Source organism: Arvicanthis niloticus, chromosome 13 (assembly GCF_011762505.2).
Source record: "Arvicanthis niloticus isolate mArvNil1 chromosome 13, mArvNil1.pat.X, whole genome shotgun sequence".
Lineage (NCBI taxonomy): Eukaryota > Metazoa > Chordata > Mammalia > Rodentia > Muridae > Arvicanthis > Arvicanthis niloticus.
In genome coordinates, this window is record NC_047670.1 from 68,296,243 (window position 1) to 68,308,906 (window position 12,664).

Consider the following 12,664-nt stretch of genomic DNA (forward strand, 5'->3'; position numbering starts at 1 on the left):
CAGACTCAACCTAAAGGCCATCTTGAATGTTTTCTGTATTTTTTTTTCTTTTACTGAACACAAGATTTTATTTGGGTTTCACAGTGTTCCCATTAATTCTCTCTGTTCTTTTCCACGGTTCAGCTTAGGGTACTACATGGCATTTAGTTGTCGCGTTCCTCGAGGCCCTTTTGGTCTGTGACTGTTTTCAGCCTTTTTTTGACTTTTATGACTTGCCAACTGTCCTGTGTTAGGCCCCCCAGTCTAAGTTTGACCGGTTTTATTCTCATGATTAGATAGGAACTGTGTCTGTAAGGTAGGAGTTCTTCTGAGTTAAAAACCCAACTTCATTACATGATTTAAAAAAATAGTACGTGGACCCACAGGAAGTCATCAGTAATGATAAAGTAAAGTTATTTAGGGCAAATTAGTATGGTTACTTAACACTGCTATAGCCTACATGATGCTCTGGTCTGAACATATGCGTCCTTCCAAAATTCTTAGGTTAAAGCCAACTATCAGCATGAAGACATTAATGAGTGAGAGTTCTGAGAGATAATTGGGTCTTGAGGACAAAACCTTAATTAATGAAATTAATTTATCCCCAGCTCAGATCCAGAGTAAAATTCTGCCATTCTGCCATACCTCCATCTCTCAATTAAAACGAACAAACAACAAAAAGTTCCAGGGAGTTATGTTCTTTCCTTACCACATGTGAAGACTAAATTCCAGAGTGTTCCATCTGTTAGCCAGATGGGAGCCCTCTGAAGTCATTTGCTGATGCCTCCATCCTAGAACTCCTTAGCATCAAGAACCATGAGAGATACATTTCTGGTTTGTAGTCACCTAGTCTAAAGCAATTGACTGCGAAAGTCCAGATGCTCTAAGACATTCTGATTGAACTTGAAAAACTTCAAGATTAATCTCCTTAAATCCATTAACAAAAAGCAGTCCTTCCCTGGTGGGTTGTAGGAAGTAAGGTTATGTATTTGTGTCTATGTGGGATAACATGCAGTGACTGCTGCTTCTATAGTCTAATTATTTTCTTTTGATCCAAAGAGCCATAATGAAGCATGTAGAAGTTAGGATGGAGATCAGTCGGGAGGACACAGGATTTGGAATCATGGGGAAGGGGTTTGGAGAGATATCATGGAAACACACCTGAAGTCCAAAGAGCAAGATAAATAATAATATGTAAGTATCATGGGATGGGGCTGGAGATAGTCAAGAGTACCATAGAAGGCTAAGGTAGACCATTTAAATGCTCGGCTATTGAGGTGCAGTTTTAAATAAATATTGCTTCTCTGTGTGGTTATTGGGGATTGGTATAAGGTAAAGAAATACAGCTGCAGATTAATTCATTGTTTACATTTATATTAAAGTTAATTCACTTACAGAAGCATGCTGGATAAATTAGAAGCCTTTTCCCCCTCTATTCTAGGTTCATTGGGAGATCCAGATAGATGCTTTGTTAGGAGAGAGCTCACCTCAGCATCTGCCCCCTAAGAATGAACACATCAGCCACCTTATAAAACGTAATTTATTTTATGCTCCATCAGCTATACCACCCTCAAGTATGATGTCATTGACACATTAATCTGAGGACATTTGAGTCCTTCAAGAAAACAAGAACTGGGTTTTGGCAAGTAACTCAGGAGGCGGTGAGAATGTAACAGTGGGCTGTCCTCTCCTGTGGTCTTGATGATGGACACCTAAGTCATGGGAAGTCAGAGGGAGTCCCGTGTGCAGGTGAGGAAAGAGAAAGACACACAGACTGAGTCAGACCTCTCTACTGTGAGAAGATGATACTTCCTTCCCTCTACCTGTCTCTGTGGAAATATTTATGTGGGAATTTATCCAGAGTTCAGTCAGGCCAGGCCGAGAAAGTAGCCTGTAGGGAGTAGACTGCTGTCCAGAAGACGTAACTGCCTTGGCCAGAGTATGATACAAGAATGGACACATCATTTAACAAGGTCTTTAACTGCTTGGCTTCACTCATGAATCAAGCCATTGTCTTACTTGGACTCTTGAAATTTTATGTGTTGTTCATATTTGTTTTCTGTCTTGGGATATAATTTCATCATCCACTCACTATCACAGTGCAACCAAGAAACACTTTTGACTCAGAAAGGGGTTGGTAAATGGGGATAGCTAGCAATGACAATTTCGGGATTAGACTCAAAGATACTCATAATTTTCTTTGCAGTCCTAGAGATTGATCTAGCGGCCTCAAACAAAGTATAATTTTATACAGAGAGGTATTAATTTCTTTTTTTCCATTTCAGTAGCTGTTTTTGAATGCCTACGATGCGAAAGTCAAGTTGCAAAGACACAAAAGTTACAAAGGAAAATAAGAAGTGGTCTTGCCATCACTTGCTGTCATGTATTAATAGTTAAATGCACACTATTAAGTAGAGTAAGAGATACCTGTTGGGGGTTGGTGCTGTTGTATATTCAAATGCTAAATACTGGCCCCCAAGATCTGGTTGCCCCTGATGAGAAGCTCCTCATGTATATCGAACTATGCTATGTAAGCCTCACTCCCCTGTTGGGGGCCAACTTTTAGCAGAAAGCGGCTATCAGCTTTGCAGCCATCTTGAGCCATATACCCTGACATGAGACTTGGATTACAATAGCCTACAACAGCTGAGCACACTCCGATAATCTTGGTTTAGATACCTTGGGTGTGTGAGATTAAAGGTGTGTGAGATTAAAGGTGTGTGAGATTAAAGGTGTGTAACTTAAGAGTGTGATTTAGAAGTGTAGAGATCAGATTTAGAGACAAGACCTAAGGGCATGATTAAAGGTGTGACCAAAAGGCTTGGCTTAGAAGTGAGACATATAAAAAGCAGAGGCAGATGGTAGAGAATCAGACACTTTAGAGACAACAGCTTGGAGTTAGTTATTAGACATTAGGCACTTGACACTTGGAAGAAGTAACTTGGAACTTGGAGGCACTAGGGACTAGGAACTAGGGACTAGGAACTCAAGACTTGGGACTTGGAGAGAAGAGGAGAGACTGAAGAATAAACGGGATTGAATCACACTCCGTCCTCACTCTCTCTCTTGCTGAACCCCGACCCGAGGACTGGAGCTGCAGCTTAGGCCGGGATACAGTGGCCGCCATACGCGGGGCAGCCCGGGCCTCATCATTTTGTTTGGGCCGCGACATTTTTTGGCCGCCTGAACGTGGGGCTAGTGCGGTTCTCAGCACTCCCCAATTTAAAGCTACTGGTTAAAATAAAGTGGCTACAGCCAGTTACTGGGAAGAATAGTGGTAGGTGGAGTTTCTGTTACCGGGTTGGTGATGGCAAGTAGGGACCATGAGGAGAAGGAAGAAGGAGGGTGAAGGAAGAAGAAAGGGAAAGAAGACAGAGAGGATAGGAGATTTCCATTAGATGAGATGGTTGAAGAACATGGGCCAGAAGTGAAATGGACCCTGAGGATATGCTGATGGAACAGAAATAACCTGGGAAGACTCAAACTACAAGTACTTAGGGAACACAACTGGGGAATTAAGAATCAAGCGATAGGAAGAATAGATTAGCATCTCAAAGCTAAACAAATATATCATTGTTGTCTGAGTCTTATTCATTTGGAAGCTAATGGGGATAAAAATAATTCAGCTACTTTACACATAACTATGTTTTTATGAAGCTATTTGTATTTTTTAGAGTACATAGAAGCAGCCAAAGATAGCCCAGGTGGAATGAATAGCTTCTGTTGGTTCACCCTCAAGTGTTTACAAGACCAGCAGATAAAACTATCCAGCATTTGCTCTTAGGATTTCGCTATGGGGTATGATCTAGAAGTTAACCTTAGATGTCTGGCTTGCAGCTCTGAAGACTGCACCCACATTCTTTGGCAGAAAGAGCCACACAAGGATTCCGAGCTTTAGCCTCTGAGTGTTCTTGGTGGTGTGTCACCAGGCACACCCACCTGTAGTGCCCTCTCTGTTCGTTCCCTTAACATTCTCTTAATGGTCCCAGCACACATCTTTTACTCTCAGAGTATTCGATGATGTCATTTACATTGGGCAGCTTGGGGAGAGAAACACGTGAGAGCATTCTAGTGACTTTAAGCATTTATTAACGTAAACTTACCTTACAATCTACACTTGTTCTGAAAGGCTTTGTTTTAGAAATCGTTGCCTGGTAATAGACTCTGACTTCTCTTTCCAGGGATGGGCAGGCTGGTCACATTCCTTCTTTTACTTCCTGTTTTGAATTGAAGAAATTTGGAATTTTGACTATTTTTTTCTCATTCTGATATATTCTTAGCAACACATTGAAAACAATTATGTGTATGTGTGTGTGTGTGTGTGTGTGTGTGTGTGTGTGTGTTTGTCATGTTGAAAGTCCTTTGAAGAAATGTACTTTACTGTATTCCTCAAGCTAGGAAATGTCTCTAGAAACTCAGTGGAGGTGGAATAAATAAACATGGTTTTATCTCATTCTTTCCAGCTCTGTCTCATGCTCCAGCTATGAAACACCCTTAGCATTAAGTGTGTAAATCATTGGCATGATGTAAAGACACATAGTGGTTCTTTCCTTAGCACTGTCTCTTCTCCACTGGTCTCCATATGCGGCTCCTTGTGGAGGCAGCAGATATGATCTACCCATCCTCTGCTTATGAGTCAGGGCTCTTTTACTAAGAGGAAGGGGTGAAGAGCTAGAAAGGACAGCCAAGATAGAGAGGTACGGAGGTCTTCCAAATCTGTGGCTTTACTCTCTACAGTTTCAGCTATTCACTGTTAACTGTACTCCAGAAATATTAGCAAATGGAAAATTCCACAGTAACTCCTCTTTTAAATAGCATTTATTACCCTGCATTATTATGATTATTTTATTAGCAGTTGTTAATTTCTTACTGGGCCTAATGATAATAAAAAAAAATGTCAGTGCTTACTACCATGTACATGGCATTGTGAGTGGTTTATACATTTAAATCATTTAATGCTCCTTGTGAGGGAGAAACTTTGAAAAGCTCCACTGTACTTTATGTAAGTTACCCAAGGCCATTCAGATAGCACCTAGACCCAGATCTCAGATAGACCTTCTAAACTTCCTTACTACATCCCACTGAAGAGAAACAGCTAGCTTCCCCCATACCGACATGGTCGTCTGGATCCTTGAAAGGGAGACAGACTTTAGTTTTATCTCACATTAGCAATAGATTGATAGCTACCTCCAAGCATGTCCAGCTTGGATATTATGACTTTGTCATAAACTAAGTTCTTGCTTAGAACTGCCAAGTTGAGTTCCAAAAGCAAAACGCTCCCCCAAACCCATGTGTGAAACCATCCCATCATGTTTTAAGTGCGCTTATGATTTTGTTAGTTTGCATTCACAGCTACCTGTGGTCTAGAGGCTATGAATTGAACACATCTTAACATCTCTATTTACTTTATGAATCAATAGTTTGGGGGTTTTGTTGATTGTTTTGGAAGTAGATGGTCAGGAATAAACTTTTGCCTCTGTATCTAGGACAAGAGAAGGTGTGTGTGGGGAGATACACAACTATCTTTTTACAGATGAGGATTTAACTTAAGCAGGACAATCATGGATCCCATTACGTTATCTGTTTCTAACTCAGGTCTATTGCTTGACAGGAGAGCAAAAGGGAGGATGAAGCCCCCGTCCTTCAACACCTCCCTGTGTTTATACCATGTTCAGCAACTGCTTCTTTTTGTAATTGCAATGATTCTTTTTTATTAACTTTTTATTTTTTTTATTTTTTTGTTTTTTTGTTTTTGTTTTTTTTTGTTTTTTTTCGAGACAGGGTTTCTCTGTGTAGCCCTGGCTGTCTTGGAACTCACTCTGTAGACCAGGCTGGCCTTGAACTCAGAAATCTGCCTGCCTGTGCCTCCCAAGTGCTGGGATTAAAGGCATGCGCCACCACTGTCAGGCTGAATTGCAACGATTCTATTAACTCACTGATAATTTCATACAATGTATTATGAGCATATTCACACTCCAATACTTTTCCACCATCCCAACTTTGAGGTTCTCTTTCTTTGTTTTGTTCTTTTGTTTCTCTCTTTGATTCTTTTTGTGTCTTTCTTTGACTCACTCTTTCTTCCCACTTCTAGCCCAGTTTGTGTTGCCTAGTTTAGTCCTGGGGTTGAGATCTGCTGTGGTGTGAGGTCAGCCCATCCTTAAAGAAAACCAGACTCTCCTCCAAGTAGCTATCAAATTCCAATAGTTCCTTAGCATGTGGTAGGATGACATATATATTTTCCCTGTCTCTATGCTGATACATTCTCTGGCTAGAACTTGAGGAGTCCATTTGCATGCTGTCATAATCACTGGTTAACATGGGCATCTTCCCTGTTGTGTTGGAGAACACTGTTTTCCTGATGTTAAGAACCTCCTCTTACAACATTTCTGCCTCCTTTTCCATAAAGATTCCTTGGGGTATAATATGACTGTGATTTAGAACACTCCACAGTCTTCTGTTCTCTGTGTGGTGGCCAGGTGAGGTCTCTGTGTTAATTGGCATCTACCCCAAGGAAAGGCTTCTTTTTAAGTGTCCCTATATGCCATTTATTTATTAGGACCTGAAGTGATCATGTTAGCACTAAAACATGATGACTTTATAGACAAGTAGGCAAGACATTTAAATCTAATCGGATGAAATAAAAGAGATAGCTTAGTCTCTTCTACTCACAGATCCCTAACTATTCAGACGTTTGCAAAAGCCACATCATTAATTTTTTTAAGTCTCCTCTAAAGATAGAAGAAAAACTGTTGATCTACAAAATTCCTTAGTGATGATTGCTGGCGTAGAAAGTCCTGTGTAATTAAAAAAAAAAAAAAATTAATGGGGAAAAGCTGTAGTTACAGCATCCTCAAAGCATTTAATTGAAGAAGATGGCAACACACTGGACTAGCACTAGGTGAGATGCAGAAGAAAGGGATGGCTGGATGGAGGCCCAGGTGATTGGTCAGTTTTGAAAGTACTTCCTCTTGAATCTCACTGGAGAGCTGGACCCTTCTGTCTGTGGCTAGCCTAAGGTAATTCTCCATGTTAAAGAAGACCTTGCCAGCTCTTGGATTTTTTTCTCTCCAGATTTCTCTTTCCTTTGCAAAGAATCCCGCAATCCCCTTCTTTGTTCTCCTTTGGAAACATCTGTTGCAAATCCACTGTTGAGCTTATTTGAAGCTAACAGCTGCCCAGTAGCAATTCAAAAAAACAACCTGGGTGAAGTTATTCTAAAATCCCTTTCTAAAAGGTCTGGTTTCAAGTATTGTACCTTTAATTACATTGAAATTATATGGGACGGGAGCTTGAGGAATAGAAATAAATTCTACGTGGTTAGCAAGACGGGGCCCGGTGTTTTGTGTTTGATGATACCTCTGATATATTTAGTCCAAATATTTAAATATTTAAGTCTTCATAAAAGGAACAAGAAAGTCACAGCTTGGACATGAGGCCACCTGGCTCTTGGCTAGTACTTATCAAGTAAAGCAGCACTGTTCAGACACTGCAAGGTTCTTTGACAAATTCTCAATTTACACTGCCCCACAGCTCACACTAAAATAAATCTGAATACCATAGCAGTCTAAGTGTTTTAGTAGAGTTGCTTTTCAGAATAGAGTGAACAACAGGCTACTGCTAGATCAGCCATTAAAAGAAAAACCATTACCACTCTTACCACTCCAGACAGACCTCGTACAGCCTGGAGCCCTCAAGACCCAGCCCAGAAATGCGATTCAACAAAGGACGTTTATGAAATGCTAGCGAAGACTCCTCTGAATATACAGAAGAGTTTTCTAACCTTGAATTTTCAGAAAGCTCAATGCCCAAGCAGGACTTAAAGCTCATATATCTGAGGTTTATATAGATCCAGTGTGAGTCTACTATAGTTCTAAACTTCCATAGACTCCACATCTTGGCCAGAGAGTCACAGATGGCTTCTGACCACAAGTTGTAGTGAAAGAACTGTACACGAACGTTTAAAGTCCACGACAGAGGGATACATCTAAAGTCGCTGACCTACAAAATCTCCTTTAGCAGGCCTTTCTAATTCAAAATCATCCTTGCCCCACCTCACACATATCTCAGCCTTTGGTGTCTGCATGGAGTGAAAGCAAGAAGAAGAAAGAAGACACAGAGGGTCAACCTCAAGGCAGCGATTTCTGAGCAGTGTGCTGGTCCTAGTTTCCCCACTATTTCCTAAAAGGCCTCCCTTCTATCCCCTCGTCTATTTTTCTCCTTTTGCTTTTCTACCTTTGATTTCCTCTAATCTCCATATCCATTAGTCCTTGTCTTCCTTACTATTCTAATTCTATGAAGAGACACCGTGACCAAGGCAATGTATAAAGGAAAGCATTTAATTACATGTGTGCTTATAGTTTCAGAGGGTGAATCTGAGAACAACATCATGGCATGAAACAGCAACAAGCAGACAGGGGAAGTAGCTGAGAGCTTACCTCTTGAGATAATAACTTCAAGACAGATATAGAGAGATATAGATAGATAGATAGATAGATAGATAGATAGATAGATAGACAGACATAGACACAAAGAGACACATAGGGAGAGAGCTGCAGAGAAAGTGAGAGATACACACACACAGAGATACATACACAGAGATAGAGACAGACACTTGTTGGGAATGGTATGAACTTTTTAAACCTCAAAGCCCACCCCCAGAAACACACACCTTCAACCACACCTCCTAATCCATCCCAAACAGGTTTACCACCCTGGGAACAAACATTCAAATATGTAAGCCTATGGGGTCAATTCTCCTTCCATTCACCACAGTCCTATTGTGTTTGACACAGGCTTTCTACAGTTGCATTGGAGCCTGGAAAACTATACTGCAAGGCAAAGGACTCAAAATTAGATAAGTAAAGTGCATCGAGATGAAAACACATCCAACCATCAAAATTGGAGAGTGTGTCTGTAAGCGGGCCATAGAGAATCATTAACCAATGAGCTTTCAGAGTTGGAAGGACCCAAAGATAAAACAAAGTCAACCTGTTCAACCTGTTCACTGTATAAAACAAAGTGGGTCACACTCATGAACTGAAATGACTTGTCCCAACCAACAAGGCTGGCAGTGGCAGATCTGGGTACTGGATCCAGGAACCTAATACTTAGCTTATGTTCTCTTCCAGGATTCTTGGTGGAAGAAGTTCTTTGGTATCCAGACTGACTTATTGCTGTTTCTTTACCAGTATTCCATCATGATGAACTGAATAAGGCAGTGTCAGTTCTAGAACCAGGGAGATAGGTTCAGTTCTCAACTCCGTCTCTTCTGTCTATATGATCTGAGGCACATTATTTACCTTCTTGAAGACTTTAATCTGAAATGGGCAAATGATTTCGCCCCCTCATCTATAATCATTGAGTATATTCAAGAAAATAGTCACTATTTGTAGACCATAATCTGTCATATTCTCTGCTAAGCCACATAGTGGTTTTTCTCAAGTGATACATTTAGTGCATATGGATCCCTTAGACCACATAGTAGCAAGCATGTGTGCATATACACCACACACATTAACACTATCTTTGGTTTCCCATTTTATTTAAGCCTTTACTACTCTGACTTGCAAACGCTCATCTTACAATAGGTTGTATCGAGATGTCATCAAGTTCATTCTCTGAGTTTCTTCTCTTAAGAAACCTTAGTCAAACTGCTGTACTCTCAATGTTGCAGGGTGTTTGCTCCATTGTACCATTTATGTTGTAAGTGGGTAAAGAGCAGGAAAGAAGATGCTGAAGAACAATAGGAAGACACATGCTCTGCAGCCCTTGAGGCTGGGGGCACAGGGTTCTCCTGCTGCAGCGTTACTACTGGCCCTGTCTATAGGAAAGGCTGTGAGAAATGACTCTTATCTGGATTTGTTTAATCCCCAAGTATATTAAATGAAGAGACACTTGACAGTTTAGGATGAAGTCGGTGAAAAAGTGTGTTCATTTTAGGAGAGTTACTTGTACCTATAGTTTTGGTGTCAAGAAACATGACCGCTTGTCAAATGTTGAGGTGGGGACCTAGAATTGGCAGAGGTCAAGAACACAGATATGCTTTTCATGTCATTCCAGTAAGTGGCTGGCCGAAATTTAGTGCAACAATTTACCAAAATAGAGTTATTGAATAAATGAAACAATTGCTTGTGTGTTGAGGGTACTAAAGCAGTTTCTAAAGAGCACCATGTCAGAGGAGAGCAACAGAGAGGGAAATGTGACCAAGGGATGGAGGGATGTGCCTAGGTAGTGAGAGCCTGTCTAGAAAAGGCAGCCAGGTCTACAGGAGGGAGAGCAGAAAGCTTTGGAGGGGTTTTCCAGCTCTAGCAGCTAGGGACTCTTAGACGTGAGATAACCTTGAGGTTGGCACCAATGTAGACTTTGATAAGAGGGGCCTTGCCTCCTCTCTGACAGACACGAAGGGGAGAGAGAAGCAGAGAAAAGACAGCTAGAGATAAAAGAACAAAGAGGTGGAGAAAAAAAGGAAAGAGTAGCCAGCAGAGTGGATATGACTATTTTGGGCCCCGAGGAAGGTTGGGAACAGAAGAGACTATAATTCTCTGTCCTGATCTGCTGCAGGTGCACATGGGTGTATTGTACTCCTGTGCATGACCTATAATACAGATTATTTCCACACTCATTGCCTTTGGCTGTTTTTTCTACTTACTGATCAAGGCTACTGGGGAGGGCAAACAAGATGGGTCCACACAGCCAAGCTGAAAGTTTTAGAAGAAAATCTGAGATGCTGGCTGAGGACTGGAAGAAGCCATTTGGGCAGAATCTTTGTGAGTTTTCCCATTGCTGGACATTTTGGGCTCATTATGTCACAGGTCATTATGACTTGACAAATGTCACATTGACTGTGTGTGTAAATTACATTTTTCCCTCCTTTTTCTCTTCTCTCTTCTGGCATCTGGTTGAAGGCATTTTGTGCGCTGGGTTAAAAGATAACTTAAAAAAACCACAGGAGTAAACAATTACTTTAACACACGGCAGTATTCCTTACCCCTTGAAATTGTGTTATTTTTATCGAGGCTGCCATTTATGAGGAAGAGAAAAACATTCTCTGAGCCACTACCTCCTGAAAGCAGACCGCAGATGAAATTAGTTCTAATACATTGGTATTCAAAAGGGGTTGGCTGAAAAAAGTCCTCTCCTAACTTTGGCTGAGTTCTCGCTTTGCCACAATGTTTTTCACAGAACATATGTGGGCTCCATCAGCCCCAAGCCTGTCCCCCTTTGTTGCACGAGTATTTGGCTTTTCAATGAGACAATGGCTGCCCTGTGATTAAGACAGTGTGTAACTTAGGAACTGATTGCTGTTCTTGAACTCTCAGCTAAAATGCAGTGCTTGGGTACCATGATCGTGGCTATGAAGCAGATTGGCAAAGGGGGTGCAGGCAACATTGGACTGAGTTTAATGCCATATAAAAAGAGAGCTTAGATGTAAATCGTGAAGTCTCTTTCCACCTGCCTGTGCTCTTCCCTAGCTGTGTCATGATGGAGGAAGTAGTTGGTTTATCTGTATTCACCTCAAAAGGTGGTTTAAGGACTCCATAAGACATGATTATTAAAAAAGAAGAATAAATTACTTCCTCAGAAGTGATCTGGGTTCTCTCCTCTGACTCAAATCAGTCTCCTGCTTGGTGGTTGTACTCCTGCTGTTCTTCTTTAGCTTCCACAGAGCACCAAGCACTCCCTGCTCCAGGACTTCACTGATGCTAGACTCTTGTCTAAAACGATGTGATAAATCTCGACACATTCCAGACCCTCCTTATCAGTACTGGCTTAAACTCACTTTTCCTGATCACAAAGTGTAGACGATTTGCAATAACTTTGCGATATCTAAACCCCATTCAATGCCTATAGAGGAAACTGAGGCCTCACACACACCAGGCAAATACTGGATCATAGAGATATACCCCTGACCGTATAGTATTATCACATAGAATGTTTACCATAATGTATCACTTGATACCAGGCTATAATCATACCATATGGAACTTTCTCAGTAGTAATTCAAGGATATAGGGTATTAGATCATGTTCACCCATCAACTCAGCCTGAAGCCTGACAGATGGGATGAAGATTGGATAGTTATTGAGGAGATAAATCAGTGGGAATGTAACTTTGTCTATAAGACATACACACTGTGCCTAGCTTATCATATATGTTCTAAGAATGTCAGCACACCATTTTAAGGAGTGAGTGCATTCGAGTATGTTAGAAAAATTAGCATATAAGCATTGATGTTTGAAATTATGTTTTTTTTCTATCACCCATCCATTCTGGTTTTATAGAGAAGAGTTTATGTTTCTATGATTTTTGGCAATCCATAAGAATTTTAGAGGAAAATTATTATTCATTTTACTTTTGTAGAAGATGCTTTAAGATCCAGTGTGTGTGTGTGTGTGTGTGTGTGTGTGTGTGCACGCGCGCCCGTGTGCTTGTGTTGGGGGATTATATGCACATATGTACATATGTCTGAGGAGGCGCCAGAAAAGGGTGTCAGATCTGCTGGATCTAAGGTGTATACACACACACAGACACATTCTCACACACACATACACGCACAAATACATACACAAATACATACACACATATACATACACACTCACACACACATACACACACTTACACACATACATACACACACACTTAGACACACATAATTACACACATACACACTTTCTCTCACACACAA

General features: G+C 40.9%; 1 long non-coding RNA gene across 1 annotated transcript in view; it reads right to left on the reverse strand.

Moving 5' to 3' along the window:
* Positions 1-12,664, reverse strand: part of LOC143434236 (uncharacterized) — a 43,348-nt gene that overhangs the window by 7,105 nt on the left and 23,579 nt on the right. The window contains exon 2 of the long non-coding RNA XR_013103579.1: positions 4,083-4,196. This is a non-coding gene — a long non-coding RNA (uncharacterized LOC143434236). The remainder of the gene's footprint in view (positions 1-4,082; positions 4,197-12,664) is intronic.